This window comes from Phyllostomus discolor, chromosome 2 (genome assembly GCF_004126475.2).
Source record: "Phyllostomus discolor isolate MPI-MPIP mPhyDis1 chromosome 2, mPhyDis1.pri.v3, whole genome shotgun sequence".
Taxonomy (NCBI): Eukaryota; Metazoa; Chordata; class Mammalia; order Chiroptera; family Phyllostomidae; genus Phyllostomus; species Phyllostomus discolor.
The window spans coordinates 156,644,186-156,670,280 of NC_040904.2; the positions used below are offsets into that span (position 1 = coordinate 156,644,186).

General features: G+C 39.1%; 1 protein-coding gene and 1 pseudogene across 1 annotated transcript in view; both read left to right on the top strand.

Moving 5' to 3' along the window:
• The window catches only part of TAFA2 (TAFA chemokine like family member 2), a 428,493-nt gene that overhangs the window by 171,652 nt on the left and 230,746 nt on the right, over positions 1 to 26,095 (top strand). The gene's annotated exons all lie outside the window — the stretch shown is intronic.
• LOC118499043 lies at positions 21,992 to 24,408 on the top strand (annotated as a pseudogene).

A 26,095-nucleotide genomic window follows, 5' to 3' on the forward strand; every position in this document is an offset into this window, starting at 1 on the left:
GCATTTTATTATACAGCATTTGAAGGTGATTTTACATTATTGCTTAACCCTCAACTAATTTATCATAATTACACATTGAATCTCCAACAGTGTCTAGCTGTACATGGTCCAGATTTGAAGATGGAAGAGTTGAGTGAATCAGATAGGTTATTAAATGGGACAACTTGGCTTCAACACATTTCACTGAAAAGCAATTCTATGTTATTGCAGTTCATTAAGTGATCCTACACAACTTACAATGCAGTTCATTACTCGCACTGTAGTGCTAGGCTAATAATAAGGGTGATTTTTATAATAGAGTAAGTCCAACAGAGCTATCATGCTGTGCAAGATGATGTGTGTGCCGTTAAATATCTAGGTGTAGTGTTTGCCTGAAGAATCAGATATTGGAATTTTAGATGCACTATGAACTTAAGTCCTAAATGATACCCTTGGGCAACCAGAAGTCTTCTTTCCTTTTTCTTGTTGTGTGTTTATTAACATACATACTTTTAAAATGCATTAGCCAGGAAAATTGTGTTCTACTTGATTCTGCATTAGTTCACACCTGTGAATATGCTATGATTAGAGACTTGTGGTAGAGTAGTGTGGGCATTGATTTCTATTGTGCCACGCTTACCACGTATACCCATGTTGATAAGCTACAGAGCTTGAATTTATCTCACTGATTTCCATGTAGAAAAATTCTACTTCATTTATAGTCTGATAGCCTAATCCTTCCCAAGCAGCCTATTCCACTGAATTCACTGATTTTTTTTTTTTGTCTACAAACTGCAAATGCTCAGTAATAGGCTAAATTCGCATGACAGCATCTGCAGATAATCTAAATGTTCCTTTTGTGAACCTGCAGGATTTTAAATATGGGACCATGAATGCCTCTTGGGCAAGGCATTAATTTCCAGCATTCTAATAAGGAGAAAGTGTAAGTGTGCGCTGAGGCTCTGAACTCCTTTGTTAATGGGGCAGATTTCAGGGCAATGTTCATCTGCAGCACGAGTGCACTCACATTATTTTCTGCAAACAATGTTCCTCCAGTATTTAGATTTAAGAGATTCCCTCCCCCCACCCACCAACCTAGCAGTAACCGGCAAAAGCAGATTTTCTTTTTTTCTCTTCTGAGTGCATTTTATTGCACAATATTTAGCAGTATTAAAGTACCAAAGACATGCCGATTCTCTTTGTTATTGATAAGTTAAATTTCAAGCACTGTGTTTTAGAGTGGATTTTCATTTCTCCTTAAATTTCCAAATATTTGTTTCTTTAGAAAAATCATAGGACTAAGACAAAGAAAGGCTGATGTTATAATTTGGGTACAGTTTCAGTCATACAGAGATTTTTCTACTTTTGTGTTTTGAGAAAATTCAATAAGCGTAAAAATTATGGAAATTTGAAGGTATAATAAAAATGGGAAATATCTTCTTTTTGACCACAGGCACGTTTGTGCCTTCACAAAGAATCTACAGACATTAAAACAATGGCAACAACAGCACTCTGTTACAAAGCAATGGTTGGTTTTGGAAACTCAGAGACATGGGGACAATGGCATTTGCGCCTCCCAGTGGTTTCAACACACTGCATCCACTTAACGGCATAAAAATGAGTTGTTTTAATACACAAAATGTTTTAGGTTTTTAATTCTTGCCTTAAGAGAAGTATAGATTTATTAGCTTTTGATTATATGACAATCAGATAATTAACATTCATTGGTGATTCTCTATGCCCTGATGTCTATCCAGTGGATTTCTATTACTACTGCTAAACCACTTGTATTTAATGCCTGCTGGATGGGAGGCCTTAGAAACTCTAGATTTCTACAGACTCTAACTGCAGTATTGAGCATGCACTCTAAAACACCTTCAGAACACTTAAATTATATGCTAATGTAGGGTTTGTTTAGAATTCATGTACTGTGAGCTCAACTAAGCATTTTACAAATGCAGCAGTGGGTGCTAACTCCATTTCACAGATGAGGCAAGCTGAGGGTTAGCGAAGAGCTCAGCAGAGTTTCTGGGGTTTTAACTCGGGTCTACCTAATGCAAGCCTGAGAGCTCATTGGCTCTCTTAGACTACAGTTTCAAATGAGTGTTTTTGTATAGATGTTTCAAATGTTGGAAAAACATGCTAGGAATATCTAAAAATAATGGAGAATTAATGTGTTTCTAAGAATGTTACGATGAGGCTGCTACCTCAATTGGCCAGCTGTCTTTAGGCTTTTATGGCACTGGAGAGGTATTTGGGGGCAGTTTCCAAAGTTCGTTGACTTACTTTAACATATACTACTTTGCCACTGAGGAATTCCCCTCAGTGTTTAAAGAGGACAATGGAAGGAAGATCAGTTTATTCTATACGGTCAGATACATGATTATAATAGGAAAACCTGTGGACTGGGAGCTGGCCGACAGGAGGTCAGGCCTGAGGTCTGCTCAGTGTTTGGTATGTCACAGTTTTCCGAGTGTTGGTTTCCCAATCTGCAAAGCGAGGCACATTCTTCTTTTATTACTTGCCAGGGGTGACACACAGATAGGATAACATAATGTATCACTTCCGATGACTTAGTCATTTGAAATGATAGCAGACTTTCACATCATTGTATTTTTGAGATATCTGGAGTGGTCGGGTGAACTGCTCCATATCTAATACGTAGTGTCTGAGTTTTCTCAGGGAGCTCTTCGTGATGGTAATGTTGTCCCCAAATGAGAAGTCCTCTCCACCATATTATTGCTTCTGTCAGTCCCCAAGGGTTGAGAGTATGTATAACCTTTATATTCCCAGCAGCTATTAGTTCCTGACACATAGTAGGTACTCAAGATATGCTTATTAACCAGACAATGAAAGACCAATACCATATGATCTCACCTATAAGTGGAACCTAATTAACAAAACAAACAAGCAAGCAAAATAGAACCAGAGACACTGAAATAAAGAACAAACTGACAGTGACCAGAGGGCAGGGGGGAGGGGATCATGGGGACGGAAGGGGAAGTGTCAAGGAAAGGAACATGTATAAAGGACCCATGGACAAAGACAAGGGTGGGGAGGGGAGGATTGAATGTGGGAGGTGGGAGTGGGGAGGGCAGGGGAGAGTAATGGGGGGGGGAATGGGTATAAATATAATTGAACAACAATAAAAAATAAAATAAAAATTCTTACTAAATGAAAAACTTAAGAAATATGTATCTAAGGAATTTAAGGGTTTTCCCCTTGCTTTTTTATACCTCTATAAGAAAGATGGGTACCAGTGGACATGAAGAGTTCATAACTGAGGGGACCTTTTGGTCTTCTGATATTCCTAAAATTTATTTGACTTTAAATAATTTATTACTTTGTGAAATAGGACAAGGATCTGAAATACACATTCAGTATGATTTCTCTACATGCTGCTTGCTACTGAGGCTCCCTGGGCTTCGCCTTTTTTTCCTTAAAAGCTGGCTGTGCGTGCTGCAGGATTTCTCCTCATGCAATAAACACTTGTATGGGAGATTTTTACTGAGGAGCATGATTAAATAACAAAAACTTACTGGTTAGAAAAGTTGATCATTTGAGAGGATGATTTGAGTGTGATTGCAACAACAGCCCTTTCTATGTATTCCTGTCATTTTATGTCTGTTTGACCCCACAATTTTCTTTCAAAGGTCCATTCTCTCATCATGTGCAATATGAGGCCTAAAACGTTGGCAATAAGATGGATAGTGTCAGGCATTTTTCAGAACACCCAATGACGGCAATCGTTTTTCTTGTGTGGAATCCCGATGCATCTAGACAGACAGCACTGCCAGGAAACCAGCTAGGAGTATTTGGACATGTTGACAATTTCCTCATTTTGGCTGCAAGCACATTTAAAATGTGTTTATCCTGAAGCAGGGCTTTCATAGTAGCATATTTTTGATAGGGTACAATATTTCCTTAAGATGAATTCTAAGCATATTATTTTTGAATAGATTTAGAAGCTATTATAGAGTGTCATAGTGTGTTAAAATGCTTCTATTTTAATAAGGTTTGGCAGTGTTGTAATAAAAGTAGGTACTAGCATATGCTCACACATTGAAATTTTATATGTATATTTTTGTGTTACAGTGTTTTCTTTGTGCTTGAGAAGCATTATTCCATTATATACTTCATTTTAAGGAGTAGAAATTATGTGAAATAGTTAACATTTAAGTGCTTCGCCATTTTGAGGGATGTGGTATTTTTATAGCTATTTTTGGTTGATACACTTTGTCTTCAAATGCTTGATCAAACAGAAAAGACAATAATCCAGAAGAAAAATATTTTACATGGTAGTGCATTTACATTATGAGGAGTTCTGAAAATATTCTTCCAGTAACCAATAGGAAGCACCTGGGGTTTCTTTAACTGGGATAGTTTTCTTTTTAGTATTTTATTTATTTATTTTTAGAGAAAGGGAGGGAGACAGAGAGGGAGGGAAACATCGATGTGTGGTTGCCTTTCACACACCCCCATCTACAGGCCTGGCCCACAACCCAGGTGTGTGCCCTGACTGAAAATGGAACCTGTGACCCTTTGGCTCACAGGCTGGCACTCAATCCACTGAGCCACACCAGCAAGGGCTGAGATGATCTTTTTTTATAAAATCACAGGGTGGGGCTCTAGAAGTCATTAGACCACTCTCCCATTCAAAGCAGCAATGATCTCTGTAGTATCCCTCATAAGTTCATTTATTTATTCATTCAGCAAATATTAACTGATTACCTGCTATGAACCAGGTGCTCTTCTAGTCATTGTAAACAGAGAAGTGAACCAAGCAGGTAAAATTCCAGCCTCACAGAGCTTGCCTCCTTGTGGGAAGCTGTGGATTATAAACAAACAAAGTCTCAGTAATAAGAGGAAGTGATAAATGCTAGGAAGAAAAGCAGGTTAAAGGAGTTGGATTTTATATATGGCAATCAGGGAAGATCTCTCTGACATCATGCAGAGCCCTAAGTGAACTATAGGAACAGGCTGTGTGGCCACATTAAATACCTTTGCAGCCATGGGGGTCAGCAAGTGCCAGGGACACGGGGTGCTCAGCAGAGGTTCAGAGGCTGTAGCAGGGAAGAATGGTAGGAGACATGGTCAGGTGACAGGTCACATAGGACAGCCATCATCATCACCTGTCCATCATGCTTCAGAGGCAAGACCTGTTTTTCAAGCCCCTGTAATAAGGAACATATACAGGGTAGGCATATACAACATATACAAACGTAGGTTTATAGTTGTGAGTATGTGAAACAGAGTTTGTTCTCGTATCATCATTTATTAATTATTGTATTATTTTCCATATGAACAACTGCAAACCTACGTTTGCCCCACCCTGTGTTGTCCATTTAGGTCTACAAAACTACTGAGGAGGGAAGAAGTATTATTCTAAGTTTATAGTCGACAGTTTAAGTAACTTGCCCTGAGTCTAGAGCATAAACTCATAACGAATACTGCGTGGCCAGCTGGGATCTCTTGCTCTCTTTTTGCCTTGCCAGCAGACATTAGAAAGGTTGATGGGGAGTTACTGAAGAATGATGATAGAATATGGGTGGGGAGGGGATGTGTCTTAGTGACTTCCATTAAATGACAGTGTCAGTGCTTGCAGTTGTTATTTTGCAATGGTAAGCAAGTGACAGTTTGCTTGGCAAAATATGATGAAAAACAGCAGTGGCTACCTACCAGAGAGTGTTTCACTCTCTTCCCAGCTGTAGCCTCTGTTGGGCTTTACTTAGTAGTAAAGCAAAAGTAAAATGTCAAAATAAATGTAAATCTATCATTCAATTTCAGTTTCCATGTCTTATAAATCAATTATTTTATTTCTGAGTTTAAGTGCCTATATTATAACATGATGATTATTTTAAAAATCAATTATGCGTAGCCTCATATATTTTAGATCTTGAGGTAACACCAGATATTTACGTAATTCACAGGCTCACTCTCTCTGGTTTGAAGCATGACAACTTTCCTCTTTTTACCAGCAGAGGGCGCACTCCACAACCCCGTGTGCCTTGGTCAACAAAAAGCACAGATGAATTAGAAAGGAAGGTTAAACAAAATACAAAACCTTTCGAAAACAATAACCTTTCAAATCCTCTGTACATTGTTTACAAAACAAATGGAAGGGAATTTGGGACCTAGTCAGTACTCCTCTTATCAGGCTAGATTTTATTCTGTTCCAAATTATTTTTATAAGTCAAAAGAAGAAAAATACAATAAATAATAATAAATCTTTGCTGTGAATCTTACTAGTATTAAAAAATAAATAGGTTAACTTTGCTAAATAGAGCTGGATATGAAAATAATAAATGTGAACTTTAATAAATTGATACTTTCGGGGTAGATCGTGCAAGATTTGCTGGCTTTGAAGTTGTTCCTTTTCGGACTGGCTGCCTTAGGCGGAAGCGCAGCACATCCAAAAGAGCATCAGACTTGAGTTGGGCTGCTTCCTCTTGGTGCAGTTTAGGGCATATGCCCTGTCCACGCCTCGGTTTCCTTATTTGTGAAATGCACATAGTAATGCCTGACATCATTGGCTTGTGTGGATTCCTGCCTGGAAAGGAAGTGGGATGGGCAGGGAGGGGAACAGAATTTTAGGCCCACCTTGTGACCTCAGACAAATCATTGGCCACCTCCGGACTCATTTTCCTGCCCTTAAAATGAACAGTTAGGACCACATTATCTATAATATAGGCGGTATGTGGTCCCTGAAAGCACTTTCATACTAAAATTTCACATCAAAATGGCTAATAAACTGGAAAGTACTATATAAATGTAACCGAATAAAAAGCATGCACTTCCCAATATTTACAATTAAATTATATTGTATGTAAATTTCCAGAAACATATCTGTACTCTGAAGCTACAATGATCTGTATTTAAGATCCAATTGGAAAGAGAGAAAGAAGCAAGTCTAACATGGAGACAATGCAAAGACAACCAGAACCCATAAAAGGCAGCCAGTGTGACTGGCCACCAGGGAATGTAACACTTCTCCCGGGGCACTTCCCTTCCCAGTGAAAGCAGCCCTTGAATTATATATTCATGACTTATGGACTCATTTACTCATTCATTGATTCATTAATTGAATCATCCTGCTTATCCTGAAGACAATTTACACAGTGTTACATTTCCTACCAACTTGGAAACACCGGGTTTTGTTTTTTCCCCTTTCTACTCATGTCTGAGCTTAGAGGAGATGCTCCCTCCTCATTTATAATACACCTATTTTCAGCTAAAATATGTTTTCTTCTTTTCAACACCATTTTGTTTGCCTCCTTCCAGCTGGTGCCTAGTAATAACAGGAACACCTGCTCTCCTTCATTCTTTCCAGCTCTTTTTATTTCATTTCAATGAGTCGAAAAGAATGTGGACTAGAAAGTAGAAGGGCAGTGCTGGTGATCCCCTTGTAACAGGGATAAGGGAAACCACACTTTGAAGTGAAAATAGACATAATAACACAGACTACATTTCTAATAACCTTGAAAGAACCTTGGTGTGGTGCAAAAGCTTCATCTTTCTTCTTACTTCCTTTAATTAAATATGGCTGCTCTTAAGTGTTGGTATGCAAGAGAAAATCTTTTCATTAGTTATTTGTTTTTTTAAAAAAACAGCTTTATTGAGATATAATTGATATACAAAGCCTGCCCATAGTTAATGTGTACAATTGATAAATTTGGATATCAGCGTATTCCTGTGATACCACAGCCACAGTCAAGGTGGTAGACATAGCCCTGGCTTCCAGAATTTTCCTGTGTCTTGCAACCCTGCTTAATTAATTGATATTAAGATGGTTTAATTATTATCCCTTTATAATAGGTAATATTTTAGGTAACTTATAAATATAATTTGATAGACTGACTTGTGGATTGACAATTAAAATACTTATTGTTTATGGGAGGGAAAACGTAGAAGTCAACTTTTCGACAATACCGCATGGGCCAATTAGGAACTTAATATTCTTTTTGAGCTCACTTCCTGTAGAAAGATTGCAAATGAGGAATTTGAGAGTTTTTACTGCGGTCTGATTCTGGTTCTGCTAAAATCCATCAAGTCACACATAGAGAAATATTTATGTTTAATTTATTTAAACAAATCTCTTGTGAATCTACCATGTACTAGGTTCTAGGTACTTGGTCTGTGCAAGTGAACAAGACAGATCAAAACTCTCATCCCTCATGGAGTCTAAATTCTGGTGGTGGAGGTGGCAAGAGAAAGGTTACAACCATAGTAATCAAATTATATAGTATAGTAGATAGTTAAAAATACAATGGTATGGTAAAAAAAAATACAGCAGGGTACATAGGATTGTGAGTGCTAGACTGTGGTGGGGGTTTGTCATTTTAAGTGAGATTTCAGAATAAGACTTAGTTTAGAAGCTGAGACTTTCACAAGACTTGAAGGCAGTGGAGGATGTCATAGTGATATATCTAGGATATGAGCATTCTAGGTAGGGGAGATAGTCAGTGCAAAGGTCCTGAGGCAGGGGATTGTCTGGTGGGTTTGAAGTACAGTGAGGGGACTAGTGTTTTTTCCTGGGAGTAAGTGAAAAGATTAGTGGGAGGCTAAGTCAGAGACAAGGGGCTTGGGCTATAAGTAGGCTTGTAAGCCATCACTTGGATTTTGAATTTTACTCTGATGAGATGGAAGCCACTGAGAATATTGAATAGAGAATTTATATGCCCTGATTTACATTTTTAAAGGACCCTCCTGGCTGCTGTGTTGAGAATAGACTGCCAGAGGATAAAGATGGAAGTTAGGGAGCCTGTTAGAAGACTAAGACAATAAGAAGACATGAGAAACAATGGTGAAGAGAGAGGAAAAGAATCAAGTATACATACAAAGAGTGATTATAGTGATTGCCATGAGGTTTTAATTGAGTAAGGGGAGTGGAGAGACATTGGGAGAATGGAGAGAGATGGAAAGGCTGAAGAGCAGTGAAAAATTAGTAGGATTAGTGTTCTGCAAGTCACTGGGGGTGTAAGCATTATTGGAGTGAATTCAGGTGCTAGAAGAAATGAGCTCGGAGAAGGAAGTGGTCAGGAAGTGGATGCGTGAAATTTAGATTATGGCAGGTTTGTAGGTGGTAACAAGGTGAGTGACATGACTTGAGAGTGAGTGGCTAGGATAAGGTGTAGGGCATGATTAGTAGGGGAGAAAAATTCAAGAGGCCAGGGTGTTGGAAGGCCTATCTACACATGAATTAAAATAGCCAAAAGTTAGGATAGGAGTTGTGTTTTACAAAGTCATAGTGGTCATGGTGAAGTAGGAGCTAAAGTCATCAAACAGGGAGTGGGCATGACTCAGGTATCAGCAGATGACACCAACCATGAGGGCTTGGGGGTAGGAGCTGATGAGATTCCAAGCCAGGGAATTTTATGGAGGGGGGAGGGAGAATGTAATTTTGCATAAGGAGAATGTAGTGTGAGCAGGAAGCTGCAATGAAAAGCCTGGAGGACACCTACCTCGTCTCCTGGCCCAGCTGTGTGAAGGTTGTAAGGGAAAGACCACACTTGAGACAGATGCAGGGCAGGAGCCAGGATTTCTGTTGGAGAAAGTAGGTGAAGATTAGAGGAAGGAGAAACCAAGATATGTCTATTATGATTGAAATGTAGGCTCCATAGAAAACTTCATTTTTTATCCCAAGAAATCAAATCTACAAGTATTAATACGTAACACCTGAAATATGTAAGTACTGTATCCAGTGCTCTGTGCAAACACAATGAAGCGTGAGTCACTGCAAGACTTCATTGCCGTGACCTGCCGCACGATATCACTGCCAGTTCCTGACGGTGTTTCCCATTGGCTGGGTAACAGGGGCATGTGATGTGGTCCTACAGAAGATGGAGAGGTTGGAGGACTGAGGGTGCTCTGGGCTGGTGATAAAACCATCTGGCTTTAAGTTTTCTGGTAACACTGTTCTGTTCATGGCATGATGAGATTGATGAGATCTTTTGATTCCAAGTTCTATTTGTATTAAAACCTCTTTACAATATCATCTCTTAGCAGCTAATTATAGCTCTTCCACAGTTTCTTCTGATGTTTAAATTGTTTTTAATTAGCTGTAATTATAATTTTGTTTTAAGTTTTAAATACAATGTGAGTCACTATATACTGCTGCCTAGGGGATAAAAGAGATCATTATTTTTTTGCAGGTGAAGGAGCTCAGAAAAGTTTAGCCACTTCATAGTTCAAGGAAGCGACAAAACCCCAAAGAACATAGGCCAATGTTTTTGCTATGGTGTTCTGCTCTCTGCTTTTTATAATTCCTGTAGAACAGGGGTGTTAAACTCATTTTCACCAGGGGCCATATGAGCCTTGCAGTTGCTTTCAAAGGGCCGAATGTAATTTTAGGACTGTATAAATGTAAATACTCCTTAATAGTTAAGTGGGAGCTGGGCACTGCTGCCAGGTTGAAGCAAGGTGCTGGGCTGGATGAAACAAGGTGGAGGGCCTGATTTGGTCCTCGGGCCTTGCGTTTGCCACCTGTGCTATAGCACATTCTCAAATTACTCTGCAATAGGTAGAGAGAGAAAATAGTGGAGAACAATGATGTTGGTCCTGAGGCTTTTTACTCACATAAACATTTTTTATTACTTGTATTCTAGAAGTCCCTCCTGTGTTTCTTTCCTTGTTAAATACATGAAAATTTCTGAGAATATGCCCCTATATCAGCATCTAGGTGTAAGAAGAATCAATATTAGCCAAGATGCTACCTCTTTCCATAATCTCACAGGGTTGAAAGGCTTTATCAGGCATTTCTGACATTTGCCATCCAAGCCCCCTCTCCACCCTTGTGGTGAGAGGAACTCAACCATTAATAGACCTCTCTAACTGCAAAGTTTTATTTTTATACTTGTTAGAGTCCTTTGTCCAGGCATGGTGCTCAATGTTGACATGCAATACAGCATTTAATCTTCTCAATGATACCGGGATATAGGTACTAGTATTAGACTCATTATATAGGTGAGGAAACTGGTGCAAGGTGGTTAAGTAAGTTGCTTGGGAGTTTTAAATGATTCTCTGTGGAACTTGGTTGATTAGCATGCAAATGGGCACATGTCAGGCTTTCAGTAATTGGTTCACTTTCAGTGGACAGATGAATGGTCTGCTCTGAACTTTTTGGAGCCATATCTGCACACCTTCTCCATACTTCACCTACTTCTGTGATCCTACGCAAGGCATTTAAAGTTCTCTATCCTTTAGCTTCTTTCATTAGCAAATGAGGATACTAATATCTGGTAATCTTCATAGCTGGATTTTCCTGAGGTTAAATATGGATACTGTAAGATAGCAGGCATTGTTTATAAAAAAGCTACCAAATTGTTTTTGTGTGTTAAGGTTATTGCACAAATTGTTTGGAAATGTTTGGGAAGATTTCTTGATGAGAGTCTTAAGGCCACTTCTGAAGAAGAGAGCATGCTTCGGTAAATGGTATTTTGAATTTGTCATTCAGTTAAGTCGGAGGAGAAAAAAAAAACCCTAGAATGAAATAAAATTGTTTCCTCTTATATTAAAATCCTCTTATGGCAAGGGTATTTTTCAGTCTTAAATGAAATCCCCTAGAATAAGAAATAAGCAAACCTCATATTTGAAACCAGACCTTGTTCATGAAGCTGAGTAAAAATCCAGCTTCTTTGGCACAATGCCCTGCTATTATTACAAGGGAGATTAATGCCTGGTAGCTACAACTAGAAGAAAATCCTCAGAATATGTGCTGCTGCCTATGTTGTGGGAGGTGAATCACACTTCAGGTGAGATGCTTGGCAGGACGAGAAAATGTCACTTATGTTTTCCTCAGCATGGTGGAATTAGCTGTTGTGGAGATGTGTGTCCCCAGAGCCTCCTGTTTTCTCTAAATGGCACCACCCAGGTGCTGCTGCTTTCCCCTCCCGAACAAGCTGCCGTCTCTCCATTCAGTGCACTAGGAGGTGATGTGCATGGTGGTGGAGAACACAGGGCCAGGCTGCCTGGGTTTGAATTCTGGCTTTTAGCTGTGAGGCCCAGGCTAACGTGTTTAACTCCCTTTGGGCCTGAGTTTCTTCATCTACAAAATGGGACAAATAATGCCTAATATAGTTGTGAGGATAAATGCTTTCATGTAGGTGAAGCACTTAGATGAGAGTTTAGCACATAGTAAGTACTATGTATATGTTGGCCATTAACATATGGAGTTTTGTTAATGAGAGAAGAAGACCTACCTGCACCATAAAAAAGTATTGTTTGCATTTTGACATCTGGGTTCAACCTTCCTGCAAGCACTGTCATTTTTTTAAGATATAAGAGGAGGAGATGAGATAAATAAACAAACAAAGGGTATTTTTAAAATACATTTTCTGGAAATATTTAAAAAATATGCTATCTACAATTATTTAAAAAATCTGAGGATATGAAATTTTATCATTTTAGTTGAAGCCTCAGATTCCCCCTCATACCGATGTCCTGAATGACAGAAATTGGCAATCATACTCTTAAGAAAAATTTTCACTCTCCTTTACTTGTGCTAGGATTTTTTCCCCTTCCTGATTTACATAATTTACATCTGACTTTTGATTTCCTATAGATTGTGATTGGGGGAGGTCTGTTCTAAATTCTCTCCTTAAATTAAGTGCTTAAAAATAAGACTTTACTTTTTTTTGGTAACTAGTATAAATACCATGTCATATTGCAGAACACTTTTATACTTATTTAAAAATTCATTTAAAGTTTGCTTTGGTTAAATACGAATAGTGTCTTATCAAAATGTTCATTTGCAAGAAAAATAGTGCTTGAGCAGAACTAACATGTTCATTTTTCTTCTAGGGGCTTCATTCATCCGAATGCTTTCCCCTTCCCTCTGTCAGTAGCTGCTGTTCTCTCTCTCGGACAACTGTGATAGCTGACGGATCCCCCTGCTTCCACCTCTGCACTCCCACAGCCAGTTAGCGTCACAGGAGCTAGGATAATCTTAGAGAAATGTAAATTCAGCCATGTCTTGCCCCTTTTCAGTATTCTACAAGCTTTCCCTTAGCTTTCAGAATAAAATCTACCTTTTGTCCCTTAGCCTTCAAGAGCTACCCTGCCTATTTACTGCCATTCCCCTCCATGCTGCTTCAGTTCCAGCTATCCTGCCTTCTTGTTCTCTCTTGTACGTGTCAAGTTCATTTCTAACTGCAGGTCTTTGCCCTTGCTGTTCCATTAGCCTCAGATGTTTTCTCCATAGTTTCAGGAGTCATTTAATTTCTTCATTTAGATCTGCTCAAATATCACTTTTTCCGAGATTCTTTCTGTTGTTATAACCTCTCCACTTTGTTACCACTTTACTCTGTTTTATTTTTTATTACACCACTTATCACCACCTGACATATCACATATTTACTTATTATTTTTTCCCCACTAGAATATTCCCACCAGAGAGTGTAAATTCTGTGCCTAGTGCTATATTTTTAGATCTTAGAAGAGAGCCTGATTTGTAGTGGATAATCAGTATTTGATGAAGGAATGAATAACTTGTTGAACGAGTTATCTTGGCAAGTGTGTAGACCTAAGCAGAATGTATGGCTGTCTTACATGATGGACATTATCTATGCTTTGGATGCAGAAGATTTTGTTCCTCTTGGTTAGGTGATGAGAATAGAGAAATAGACTTTGTGAATTCCTTGAGGAGACCCCCTCCCTTCCCAAAGCAGAGCCTGAAACAGGGTTTTCACCAGGTAGTATATGTGTGTTGGGAAATGATCCCAGGATGAAGAAGTGGAGCACTTGGAAAAGCAAAAGATGAAAGAAATAATAATGTATCTAGTATACGTTTCTAAGCTGTTCACTGCTGTGAGCAACTATGACTCTATCCTACTGGGCAAACTTTGAGAAGTGGTGCATGATACACCTGAGAATTGTGCATCTAAGACACAGAAAGGTAGAGATGTAGGCATCAGCTCCCATGTGGTCCAGGGTTGTGCTGGCTGTTACTTCCCACCTGCTGCAGGTTTGTACAATGTGTTCAAATGGCAGAGGAGTTGGTAGGTTACATCTGTATACTCCAGGTATCAGCTAAAGTGCCAGCTGGAGGAAAAGGGGTAGAGGAAGATGGGAGATGGGTTTCTGATACAGTGATTGCCATTGTTTTTCTCTTAATCATCTTAGTCTGGATTAAATTGGCTTTTTGAACTCTTTAAGGGCAGGTCTAAGGCATTTTTCTTTTTGGTTACCTCTAATATCTTGCATGGTTTGTGGTAGGTATTGAATAAATACATCTCTACTCTTTGGCTTCCTTATTAGCATCACCCATATTCATTTAATTTTGATAGTACCCTTAAGTACTATTAAAACAAATAAAATATAGGCTAGTATACATCATTTATCAGCATGTAAAAAAACAAATCAGTTAACCAGTGGATTAATCAAATGTATTCTTTTGGGGGGGACAAAATAGCATTATTGGTATATGATTCATATATTACACAATCCACCTACTTAAAGTGTACAATATAAAGGTTTTTGTATATGTGAAGAGTCTCTTGGCCATCACCACAGTCCATTTGAGAACATTTTAATCGGCCCAAAGGGGAATCCTGAACTCTCTAGCTGCCGTCCTTCCCCTCACCTACCTGCAGCCCCAGGCAGCCACTCACCTGCCTTCTGTTTCTGTTGATGGGCCTGTTCTGGATATTTCAGATAAATGGAATCTTGTAATATATAATCAAGTGAACTCTCAAATGCACATCCATATTCACTGATTCATTAAACATGTATTTCCTGAGTTCCCACGATGAACCAGGCACCACACTAGGCACTGGGCCGACCAACACAATGTTGAAGAAGGCAGATCTGCTCTAACACCACTTTCTAATAGGACAGACAGAAATAAGCTGCCCAAACCTAAACAAATACATAAAGAATTGCTGAGTTAAACTGTAGTAAAAACAACATAGTATACAAGTACAGAAAACTGATGGTGGGGAAGGTACTATGATTGAATTGTGAGGTCATGAATAAACGTCTCTAAGCAGGTGACATTTATGCTGAACTTGGAGGAACCAGCCATATGGAGATGGTGAAGGCTGGTCTGTGGAGACAAGCAGCATTTGTAAAGGCTCTGATGCGGGAAAGAGCGTAGATTATTTCAGGAACTGAGGGTAGCCTGTTGTGACTAACAAAGCACAGGATAAATGTATTATGTGCAGATCATACCTAATTGAATCACCTAAAGAGGAGCAGATTTATTGGCCTGGAGTCTTAGTTGTGAAGTCGTGGGCCATCCTTTTGCAGAGAGCAGGACTCAGTTGTGAGACGTCTTCCATGCCAGACAGAGAGGCGTAGACTCTGTTCCACCGGTAGTGCGGAGTGGTGCAGGGTTTCACAGGAGGGGAGTGATGTCAGGGAAGCAGTGTTTAAGGAACATGAATTTTTCTTTTGCCTTCAGTGGAGATTAGAGATGAACGGAATGGAATCACTCAAGAGGCAAACAAACATTCTCTTAACACGTACACTTTAGTCTTTTGTTAGAGAATTATTTAAGATCTGTCTCAGTATCTGTACCTAGTAGTGATCGTTTGTGGAGTGTTCTCAATTTACAGGTGAGGAAACAGGTTTAGCAGGACTGGAAAAGAAAATTGTGATCTATGAGATTTCCATTTGTCTGAGCAAATGGCTATCTACCCTGTGCTGTTACGTCCTATGAAAGGAATGTTTGAACGGCAACAGTGAGGTGTGTAGCTTCTGACATCCAGGTACCTTGTACTCTTTTACATATTTGTGTGTCTCCAGATTGATCCAGCCATCATTTGGGAACATTCTTAGTGGCTAATGTATGAGACAGAAAGACATTTTAATGAAATAGGTTTCAAAATAAGGTCTTGAATTGTATTTATTTTGTCAGATAAGGATAACATAACTATGTAGACAACTATAGAAAAGCATATATACTTGAGAGCATTGTAGTACTTTGTAAACTTTAAGTGTTTTAATTTTAAGAATGGAGACAATGATACAAATTGGAATGATTCATATATATGAGTGGGGTGTTGGAAAAGGAAATTACTTACATAAGCTTGGTTTGTAGTATAAATCTGAAATCTAGGGTTGGAAGAAGGCTTTTCAGGTATGGTAAGAACACAGCTAAGGAACAAAAATGACTGTGGACTACTTACTGAGCAGAGAGGCCTCTGGAAAAGAGTTCAGACTCTGGTTGAAACCTCAGTACTGCTACTGTCTGGCCGTGTGATCTGGGATGTGAAATATAGCCTTCTGGGATTCAGCTTCCTTATCTGCATAATAGGGATAATAATGCTTGTCTTTAGAGTTTTCATTGAAGGTTTGACATAGTGGAGGCATTGGGCTTGACATTCAATGTGTGGGCGATATTATTTATAGAACAATAGAAAGATTCATTATTAATTCAGTCTGTTCTTTCAATGAATATGAGAATGTGCTAGACACTGTTCTTGGTGCAAAGGACACAGCAATTTATAAAACATGCAAGTCTTCACTCCTGTGGAACTTATAGTCTTGTGGATGGATGCATGGTGGGAGGAAAGAAGGAGCAATGTACTGAAGCCAGAAAAGAAGGTTGAAGGAGTTGGTGAGGAGTGATGGATGAGGACAGAGAGGAAGCAGTGGCCAGACCATGTAGGAGCTTAGAGAGGGCTCTGGAGGGGGCTGTGGTGAAGATACTGGGTTTAACTGAGTGAAATGGGAAGCCATTGAGATATTTTGAGGGGAGCGGTGTCATGGTTTGACTTATGTCAAATGCTCACTCTCACTGCTCTGTAGGAACAAACCAGAGGGAGACAAAGAGCAGAAGTATGAACAGTCTTGCAAGAAGTTCAAGTGAGAGGCAAAGGGGCTTTTGGGATAGGTATTGGTGATCCGTTTGGATGGATATGTTGCCAACAAGGAGTTGACATAATTTGCTGATGAATGGAAAGTAAAGTGTGAGGAGAGGATAATTAAGGAAGATTTCTTGTGAATGGAGTTTTCATTTACTGAAAATAGGGAGATGGAGGTAATAGCAGGTGTGCAGAGAATAATCAAATTCTGAAGGACATAATAACTCCAGATTTTTTAGGCTTCCAAATGGAACCAACTAACTAACAAAAGTTGGATTTGTGCCTAGATTTCTGGAGACAAATATGCACTTAGATAATATTAAAAATTTAGTTATAAGAGGTTTAAGAAAGAATATAACAGGAAATTGAGACAGCAAGCGCAAATATTTTTTTCAAGAAGCTTTGCTGTAAAAGAGAGCAAAGAAATTAATTAAGAGCAAGAAATTTTTTTAAAACAGGAGAGATATAGTGTTTATTTATGTTAATGGAAATAGCAAATAGAGAGGGAAATTGGCATACTGAACTTAGAGTTCGTGTTAGAAGTTGTGACAGGTGTTTGGATAGTGGATGATCACATAGGGCTGTAAAAGCCAATGAATGACTTCAGATTGTATATGGTAGTGGGCAGCATGAAGCCTTTGTAGACACTTGAACAGAGAAATGACATAACCTGTACATGTGCCTATAGTAAAATTTACTGAATTGATTTATAAGCATCATTATCTCTGATATAAATATAAAAGGCAGAAAAGTCCCTGCACTGTAAACAGCTCATCCTTAGGTAGATTTAAAATGTGTTGCATAGTGTCTTAGCCCATTTAATCCTCCTAAGAATTCCAGAAGGTGGATACTATCATTGACCACATTTTATAGTTGAGGAAATAGGCACAGAGATTAAGCAACTTTCCCTAGGCCACAGCTGTAAGTGGTAGAGCCACTAACTGAACCTAGGCAGTCTGGTTCCAGAATACAGCATGAAGCACCATGTTCTATTGCTTTTCTCCATGGGGTGTCTTTTAAATCAGGGGTCCCCAATCTCTGGGCCATGGACTGGTACTGGTCCGGGCCTGTTAGGAACCAGGCTGCCCAGCAGGAGGTGAGCTTGAATGTAATGCATTTGAGTTATCCATTGCCCTGCAACCACAGTCCTTGGAAAAATTGTCTTCCATGAAACCAGTCTCTGGTGCCAAAAAGGTTGGGGGCTGCCGTTCTAAATTATGAATTTCTGTGGGCTCCATTTATAGTTATTGTATGAGCATTTAAAAAAGTTTACTATTTCCCTCACCTAACTAGTCTACCTCTCCATTTCTATTCTACAAATTATATTTTATTTGTTATAACTCAAATATCTCACAACACACGTCATTGTGCACAATTTACACACTGTACACACAAATTCTGTTTATGTACCTGTACACCCCATTGACATGGTGGTCAGGTGCAGATCGAAGCATATTGCAGTGCTTTTTAGATGACAGTCACTTCAGTACTAATTGCATAGTACTTTATTGTTTACTACAAATCACCACATAAACAATTGAATTTATTTCTCATAACAACCCTGTGTGTTAGAGTAGATATAAATATTGTCCTTTAAATAGATGAAGTATCACAGCTAATGGGAACTGGCACAGTGCTTAGCTCAGAGTATACACTTAATAAATAGTGGAATAAAAGAATAAATGAACAAATGGTCCATAGTCATAGACATAGGGTTCAGGAGAACAGAGAAATAGTAGAAAGCTGAGACTCCTGACTGCCAGTCTAGGGCTTTTCTCATTATACTGTACTTGTCTCAGATTTTTCTAATCCTCATTTTTAAATAAAGTACCTTGGCTTCCAAGTACTAGCAGTTAAAATATAATCAAAGTGGTGAGATGGAATTCTTACCTTCCTGCATCTCAGTTTAGAGATTGTTTTTGATGGGATAGTTGAAGTGATTCCACAGGTAGAAGACATTTCTTTGGGTCAATATTCAATTAATCTCTCAGCAGATTGCTAATAGATACTGAATTGTAGGGAGTGCTGTTTTGGAGGTGAAATGAATGATGAAAAGATGATTCCCAATTACTGAAATCATTAAAATATTGAGGGTGATTATTTACACATTTGGGTGTGTTAGTTGTTTGGAATTGGGCACACTCCAGCCTGGATAATTAGTATTTTTCCTTTGCGTACCCTTTTCTCCATTTACTTTAATTGACTATGAGGGCAATATGCTTTCTGGCAATCTATTTTGGAGCACTTCTATACATTTGCTTCAAATGAGTGGATCAGCCAGATGCCACTCTTGAACTATGTCTGTTCTGGGGGTGGGTAAAGGAGTGTAGCTTCTCACATCTCCCTTCTGACATAAGCTGTGAGTTGGCTCTGGTTTCTCCTCTCTGAGAAGGTGGGCTGTGACACTCTTTTTGGATGAGGAAGGCATTTCAGGGGTGGTGCTGAGGAGCTTGGTAAAGAGTTAGAAAGTGGGGAGCACATGTTTTTATACTCTTGGTTAGCCAGGAGTGATTTCACATAGCCAAGTAACTGTTGGAATGTTACAGGCATTTTCAAAGCCAGTGTCACGTACAATTGTTAAAAGTTTTGCTCTGTGGAGAAAAGTTAATGGGAGGACCTGTTTTATCAATAAGCCTTAGGCAGAAGACATTTTTGGGGGAGAGGAGATAACAGCTCATTTTTGTGTGGCATACACGTTAATATTGTCTTTCTCCTCTATGGACGGCCAGATATTTTTCCATGTCTGAATGAGAGGACACACACAACTTGATGTCAGAATTCTTTGCTGCTGCACAGAACCAGTGGGCACAGATGGAGTGCCTTCTTACAGCTCACTCATTTTGGTGCAGAGCATCAAGATGGAACACTCCTCTAAATTTATCACATGAGAGAGCACACAAATACAGAACACTATTAACAAATATCCACCTTAAATTTTTCTTTTGGGCAAAATACATCTGTCATGTACTACATGCAAATCATTGGAATCGCTGAATATGTCCTCATTTTTGAGAAAAAAATCTGGTCCTGTCCAGACACCTCTGCACCCACGTCTCTACCAAGGTGAGATTGTTTCCTTTGAAACAAGGATGAAAGCTGTATTCCTAAGTGTTAAAGCAGTATGTCTCCATCAATGAAAAACAGCCTTTCACTTCCTGCAGCACTGGGCAGAGAGCCTTGCTTGTGTAGACTGCCTCCTGCTGGAGCATGTCTGCAATGGCATTTGAGAAACATTTCTGTTCAAGAGATGTATTAACTATTCCATGAATACTGAATAGTTTCTAGATGCTGTTGCTAGGGCCAAATTAAATCACCAGAGTACAACATTCTTGGCTAAAACCTTAGTTTTCTGGTAGAATGTATTTTGATGAGTATAATTAAATGTTATGTCCTTGGCTTTGGTCAGACGCCAAGTTAAGAAACTGTTATTTAAAGAATATTTCTGAAGCAAGAGTGCAGTGTACATAGCAGGTGCTTTCAATAAGCAAGGGTTGAATTAATGAAAGATTTGAAGACGTGAAATATATCTTCAGTATATTCTGCTTCTTAAGGTTCTCCCCAGTAAGCTTTATGTGAAAAACTCCTCCAAGCGTTTATTACCAGGAGAGTTTGTCTTTCCATATGGATTCACATACTTCTTTTGATTTCATTACTCCCCAAATGGTTTCTGATCCATTTTAATTTTTAACTTAGTTGTTTTATGTGTTTTAATATTATAAAATTCTCTAGACTCTAAATCTTGGAGCATTTTAGAATTTGTTTAGTCTATTTGACTATCTGCTGTTTAAAATGCCTCTAATTCTTTTGGGGAATGAAAATGGCATCTTATGATAATAAAAGAGAAACCAACAATAAAATAATTTCCCCCAAACAGCTCCTTCAGGAGAGAGAGAGAAGGAGGGTGCTTAGTTCAGTCTGGGGCACAGGACTGGGCCATGCTGGCACCCATATATAAACCCCACAGAATATGGGCACTGCCAGGGCACCCCTGCAACCTGGCCATAACCCAGTGTGTCCATCAGAAGCACCAATTCAGTCACCATGGAAGAATACTGAATGAAGAAGTGTTTTATTGTGGTGATGATTTATAACCTTTGACTTACTTTTTGTGATTTAAGCCTTAGGGAAATTTATTGATTTTAATTTGGTTCAGCAAACATTTGTCGAGAGTCTCAATTTGCGTCAGGCAATATACAAGAGCAGGTTTTCCTCCTGAGCTTTCTGAGTACACTCTGTTATGGGGCAACATTTCTGTGTTTATTCACTTCTTGCCACCAAAGAGACCCTTTAGAAGATGTCACATTATTTTATGTACATATTTTGATCATTTACTTTAGTTGGAGGAGCAGCCTGAATAATGTAAGTGCTTTTAGATTAGCATATGCTGGGTTTAGATAGTACTGTATTCACAGAAGTGCAGCTTTCAACAGGTCACCTGCTTTTGGTACAGACTTTCTTGGGCTCTGCAGGTTAGTAGCTTGCAGAGGATAATAATTCTAACCAAGGCAATCTGCACTTTCAAAAGGCAAAATACAAATTGTGCATGATACACAGGCTGTGCAATAATAGGGCCTGACCCAGAGAGAAGTACGTTTGCTCAGTGATGACATGATCAGAACCATTTATTCCTTTGTCCTGAGCCTTGATGAATGGCTGGCTTGAAATGCAGGCAGAGAGCTGTAGAAACAGTGCTCATGATAATGGAAACCAGTGGGAAAATTGCTCACCCCTTATTACTTTTTTAATTCAGCTACATGTAAAGAGGACACTGCAAGGAATCACATTATGATTTATGTGTTGTGGAGCCTGCTGCACTAAGATTGTTAAAACCATATTGCAAGCTTGTTTACTTTGAATTTTTAAAGGAAAAAAGTATTGTCTGTCCTTGTTTATGAAATTGGATGCTTAAACGTGATAGCAAAATTATGATTTTAATGACTTAGTTTATATTTAAAAAAGGGAATTCAGCTGCATAAGATGAATTTCTGAAAGGAAATAATGTGTATGTTTTGTTTTAAAAAATTCCCCGTGGTGTGGGTCTTCTGCAGTTCGTTTTCCTAACCAGGACAATCGGTTTGCAGCAGAGGATGGCTCTAGCGCTGGGGAAAGTTAGCCCATGCCCTTGAACACCTCGTCTTCTCCCTGCTTCGGATTCTGTCAAGACTAGTTTATATAATGAAGAGTGTCAGGATGGCCGAGTGGTCTAAGACTAGTTTATATAATGTCATATTATCATGTAATTATTCAAAATCGAAGCATTATAGTTTTCAAACATAAAAGAAAATTGGTATGCTTTTGACTCATACATTTATAAATATGTTTCTTGGCATTTAAAAAATTAAAAAAAAATCTCTCTTGTACATACCCTGCTCCTAGAAGTCTGAGGGAAACAACTGTGATGAGGAGGAAGGTGAAAATTACCAATACTTTTATAGCAACTTGTTTCACCAGAGTGTTAGGACTGTTTTCGTAAGGACTGTATTTGATGTCTGCTTGAATGAGTACCACATACTGAAGACCTAATTACATTTGTGATTTTATCACTATTGGCCAAGTAACTACACACACATTCTTTCCTACTATATAAAAACACCTTTTATTTGAGGCAGTGACCTCTGTTGAGAAGGCAGGGTGAGTTTTACCATTGAAGAGGTTAAGTGATTTTTTCCCAGGTCTCATCACCGCTGAGTGATGGATTTTCTTACAGACCTTAAAATCTAAGGCTTAGATCATTTGACTTGGGTCCTGTCACTCCCTCAGCCAGGAATTGCACTGAACACGATACAAGAGACAGTGCATCACAGGGCCACTGTGTGTGGACTGTCTAGTTATTGGTTACCAGGGAAAGCCATTTGGTTATTATTATTAATATGAAATTAGTTTTTCTCCTCAAGAGTTTAGGATTAGAAGACCACTGCCTAACACTTTGCCTTTTATGGTTCCCAGGAGCTTAAGTGTACACTGGGCAAAATCAACTCCTAGTGAAGATTATTTGCAAGATATTTCCATATTCCTTTATTCACTCATATTTAGTCAGCATTATACAAGTCAAAATAAGCCTGATATTCCCTGCAATCCTGGAGCGAGGACCCCTACGCTCTCGATGCAGGAGCTCGTCTGTCTGCGTGGGTTTCTCTCGTGTCCAACGGCATTGTCAGTCAGCAGGGATGAAAGGTGGCTTCTTGAGAGTAAATTGCGTGATCAGTCAAACTTCACATTCAAAGCAACTTTCACCCTCTCCCTCTCTCTCAATTAAATTCTAGGACAGTGTTTAACACTTAGTTCCTTTTACTCTCCTTAAGTTTAGTCAAGGAGAATCTGGTTTAAAATACAAAATAGAATATTCAATTGTACTCCACTGCATATGGACCAAAGGTGTATGTTCTAACTTGCTTGCTAAACATGATCACAATTCTAGTAAGACTTGGTAGATACTGCTTTCATTCTGTTAGAAAACAAGCATCATGACTTAATGAGGGCAAGTCATAACCAGTGAAGCATGTCCAAATGCTCAGTTCTGTGTGCGTTGTTAAACTATATGAAGTTATGTATATGTGCAAATTTATGTACACTGATTAAATTACTACTGTGATAATTTATTTAAAACCTAAATAATATTCCATGTATAAACCAATACAACCAAAGGTATGGCAACCAATACAGTTGAGAGTTCCGTGTCAAGTTCTGAAGATGCCACCCAAAGGAAAAAGCAATTCTGGAAAAGGCAGAAGTCGGGGTGCAGCCTCTGGGAGTGACAGTTCTTATAAGGAGTCTCAGGGTCACTCAAAGGTGGTGGCAATGCATTCAGACACAATCTGTGTGAAAAACATGGAGAAGTCAGGAAAGCCTCGGGAAAGTTCAAGTCTGCAGTGAGAGTCAGTGAAGTGGCTGCACAATATAGTGGAGACAAAGCCAGGCCAGGAGGCGACAGGCTGGATGACCAGAGGGTCCGTGGTGGGGCCATTTGAAGAAGCAGCCTTTGCCTTGCTTGTAAGTGGGCTTGACAGGCCTGTGTTTGCAGACACTACAGTTAAGAAGAAATTTGGATATCATACTGTTAGGGTTGAAGGGAGAAAATAAAATTGTACAGAATACTGAAAAAAATACAACTGAAAATGCTTTTAGAATACTACAGTCTGTGAAGAGTCTTCATGTCTACTTCCCCTTTTGTGGCCTCTAATCTGAATGGGTCTCTAAAAAAACACAGAAAGGCTTTAAAAATACATGACGGGAAAAGGCAACTAGCTCGCACTTATAGCTTTCTTTTCTCATGCTTGCTACTGTCTTCCCTTAGCTGCCACTAAGTAACCAAACCCCAGCTTTTGTACCTTGTCCAGCGTGCAGTGCTCAGTTGGGAGACCTGAGCTTTGCAATCCTCACAGACTGTTAGTCTGTTTCCCCTATAACAGTATAAGCTTTGTGTTGTCAGGGACTAGGCTACCTTCTCATTATTTGATCTTCAACATCTATCATAATCTAAATTGATTGTATTCACCAATGTTTAATACCTTCTTTGGGCCAGGCTTTGTTCTATGTGCTGGTGATGGCATGGTGAAAGAAACTAACAAAATGCGGCTGGGCTGCAGGGGAGAGGCAGACAACTGCACTCGAACAACAATAAAAACAAAACAAAACAAAACAGCCCTGGCTGGCGTAGCTCAGTGGATTGAGTGCGGGCTGGGAACCAAAGTGTCCCAGGTTCGATTCCCAGCCAGGGTACATGCCTGGGTTGCAGGCCATAACCCCCAGCAACCGCACATTGATGTTTCTCTCTCTCTCTCCCTCTCTCTCTCTCTCTCCTCCCCCTTCCCTCTCTAAAAATAAATAAATAAAATCTTAAAAACAAAATAAAACAAAACAAAACAACAAACTAACAAAATCCTTGCTTTGATGGCAGTTACACTCTGGTGGGAAGATCTGTGTGATTAAGTGTTTGGATGGATAGTATAGCAGAGTATGTGAAGTGTGGAGCTACAAAGAGTGGTAGGGAGGCCCTTTCTGCTAAACTGACACTCGAGCAACATCGGGCTGAGCTGTGTGGATATGTGGGGAGAGAGTTCAAGGCAGAGTAAGAAGCAAGAGACTGTGGGATGGTTGACGTGGTTACAGAACAGTAATCATAATAAACATAAAAAAATGAGTACACCTGAGATCAGAGAGGTGTTTGCATTAGGACTTGGGGCTATTAGCTTTATCTGTTTAATAGTGGCTTTAAGCTTGTTTTCAGTCTCTGAACAGGATATTGCATTGACTTTGCTGGTTCTTGTTCAGGGGTTTCAGACAGATTTCTAGAGGGCTGATCATTAATCCTAGGGACCTGGGACCTAACACTTCACCCTCCCCCATTTTTATTGCTTGGTGATAATAGCAGAAAGTCTCCCAGGCAGGGAGTCAGTGGATGTCTGAATTGAAGCTTTTGTTTGTTTTCTGCCCCAAGGGTGTCATTTTGGATCACATGAGGTATAAATGGCAGAGTGGATTTATGACAAGTGTAATGTTTTGTGAAGGAAAATAGGGGGTTCCATAGAAGATGCACCATACTCCTGCATTATGTCTTGAGCTTCGCATTGTCTATTTCAAGGCTGAGCCCTTGCAAACTGTAGCATTTTTTAATCTCCTGCTCCACCCAAATTACTGCATTCCCACTGTTGACCTTGTGCTTTCTGAAATAAGCCTTCCTTCCTTCTTCTTTATTTAATTTGAAGAGCTTTGATCCATAGGATGGGAAATACAGGTAAAAAACTTATGAATATATGGAAAGTACTCAGGACAGAAAAAAAAACAAACCCAACCCACCCTTATTTCTTACCCAATCACTGGTGGGAATCTAGTCACTTTGGAAAGCAGTCAGATAGCATTTAGTGAAATTATGTGAGCATACACCCATGACTACTCACCCAGGCCTAGGTATACCCTATAGTAAATTCTAACAAAGGTAAAGGAATATATTTGAGGATTACCTTTCTCTCTCATCTATCTATTTTGGTGGTGTTGGGAATAGTATTTGAGAATTAGAAGCAACAAATGTCTATAACTAGGGAACTGTGGAAGTAAAATGCACAAGATCTATGCTTAACAAGGCACTTCAAGGCAACAAACTAGATATAAAGAAAGCAACATGAATAGGTATTAAGAACCTGGATAGATATTAAGAAATTAAGAAAAAATGAGATATACACTCTAACATATTTTTGTAAATTAAATACATTCATATAAACTTACTATCTTTATAAAGATATGGGGATATTTTAGGACATATAGCAAGCAGTTTAGGGATGGGGGTATTGGGACAAGGGAGGATTAGAAATAAATTG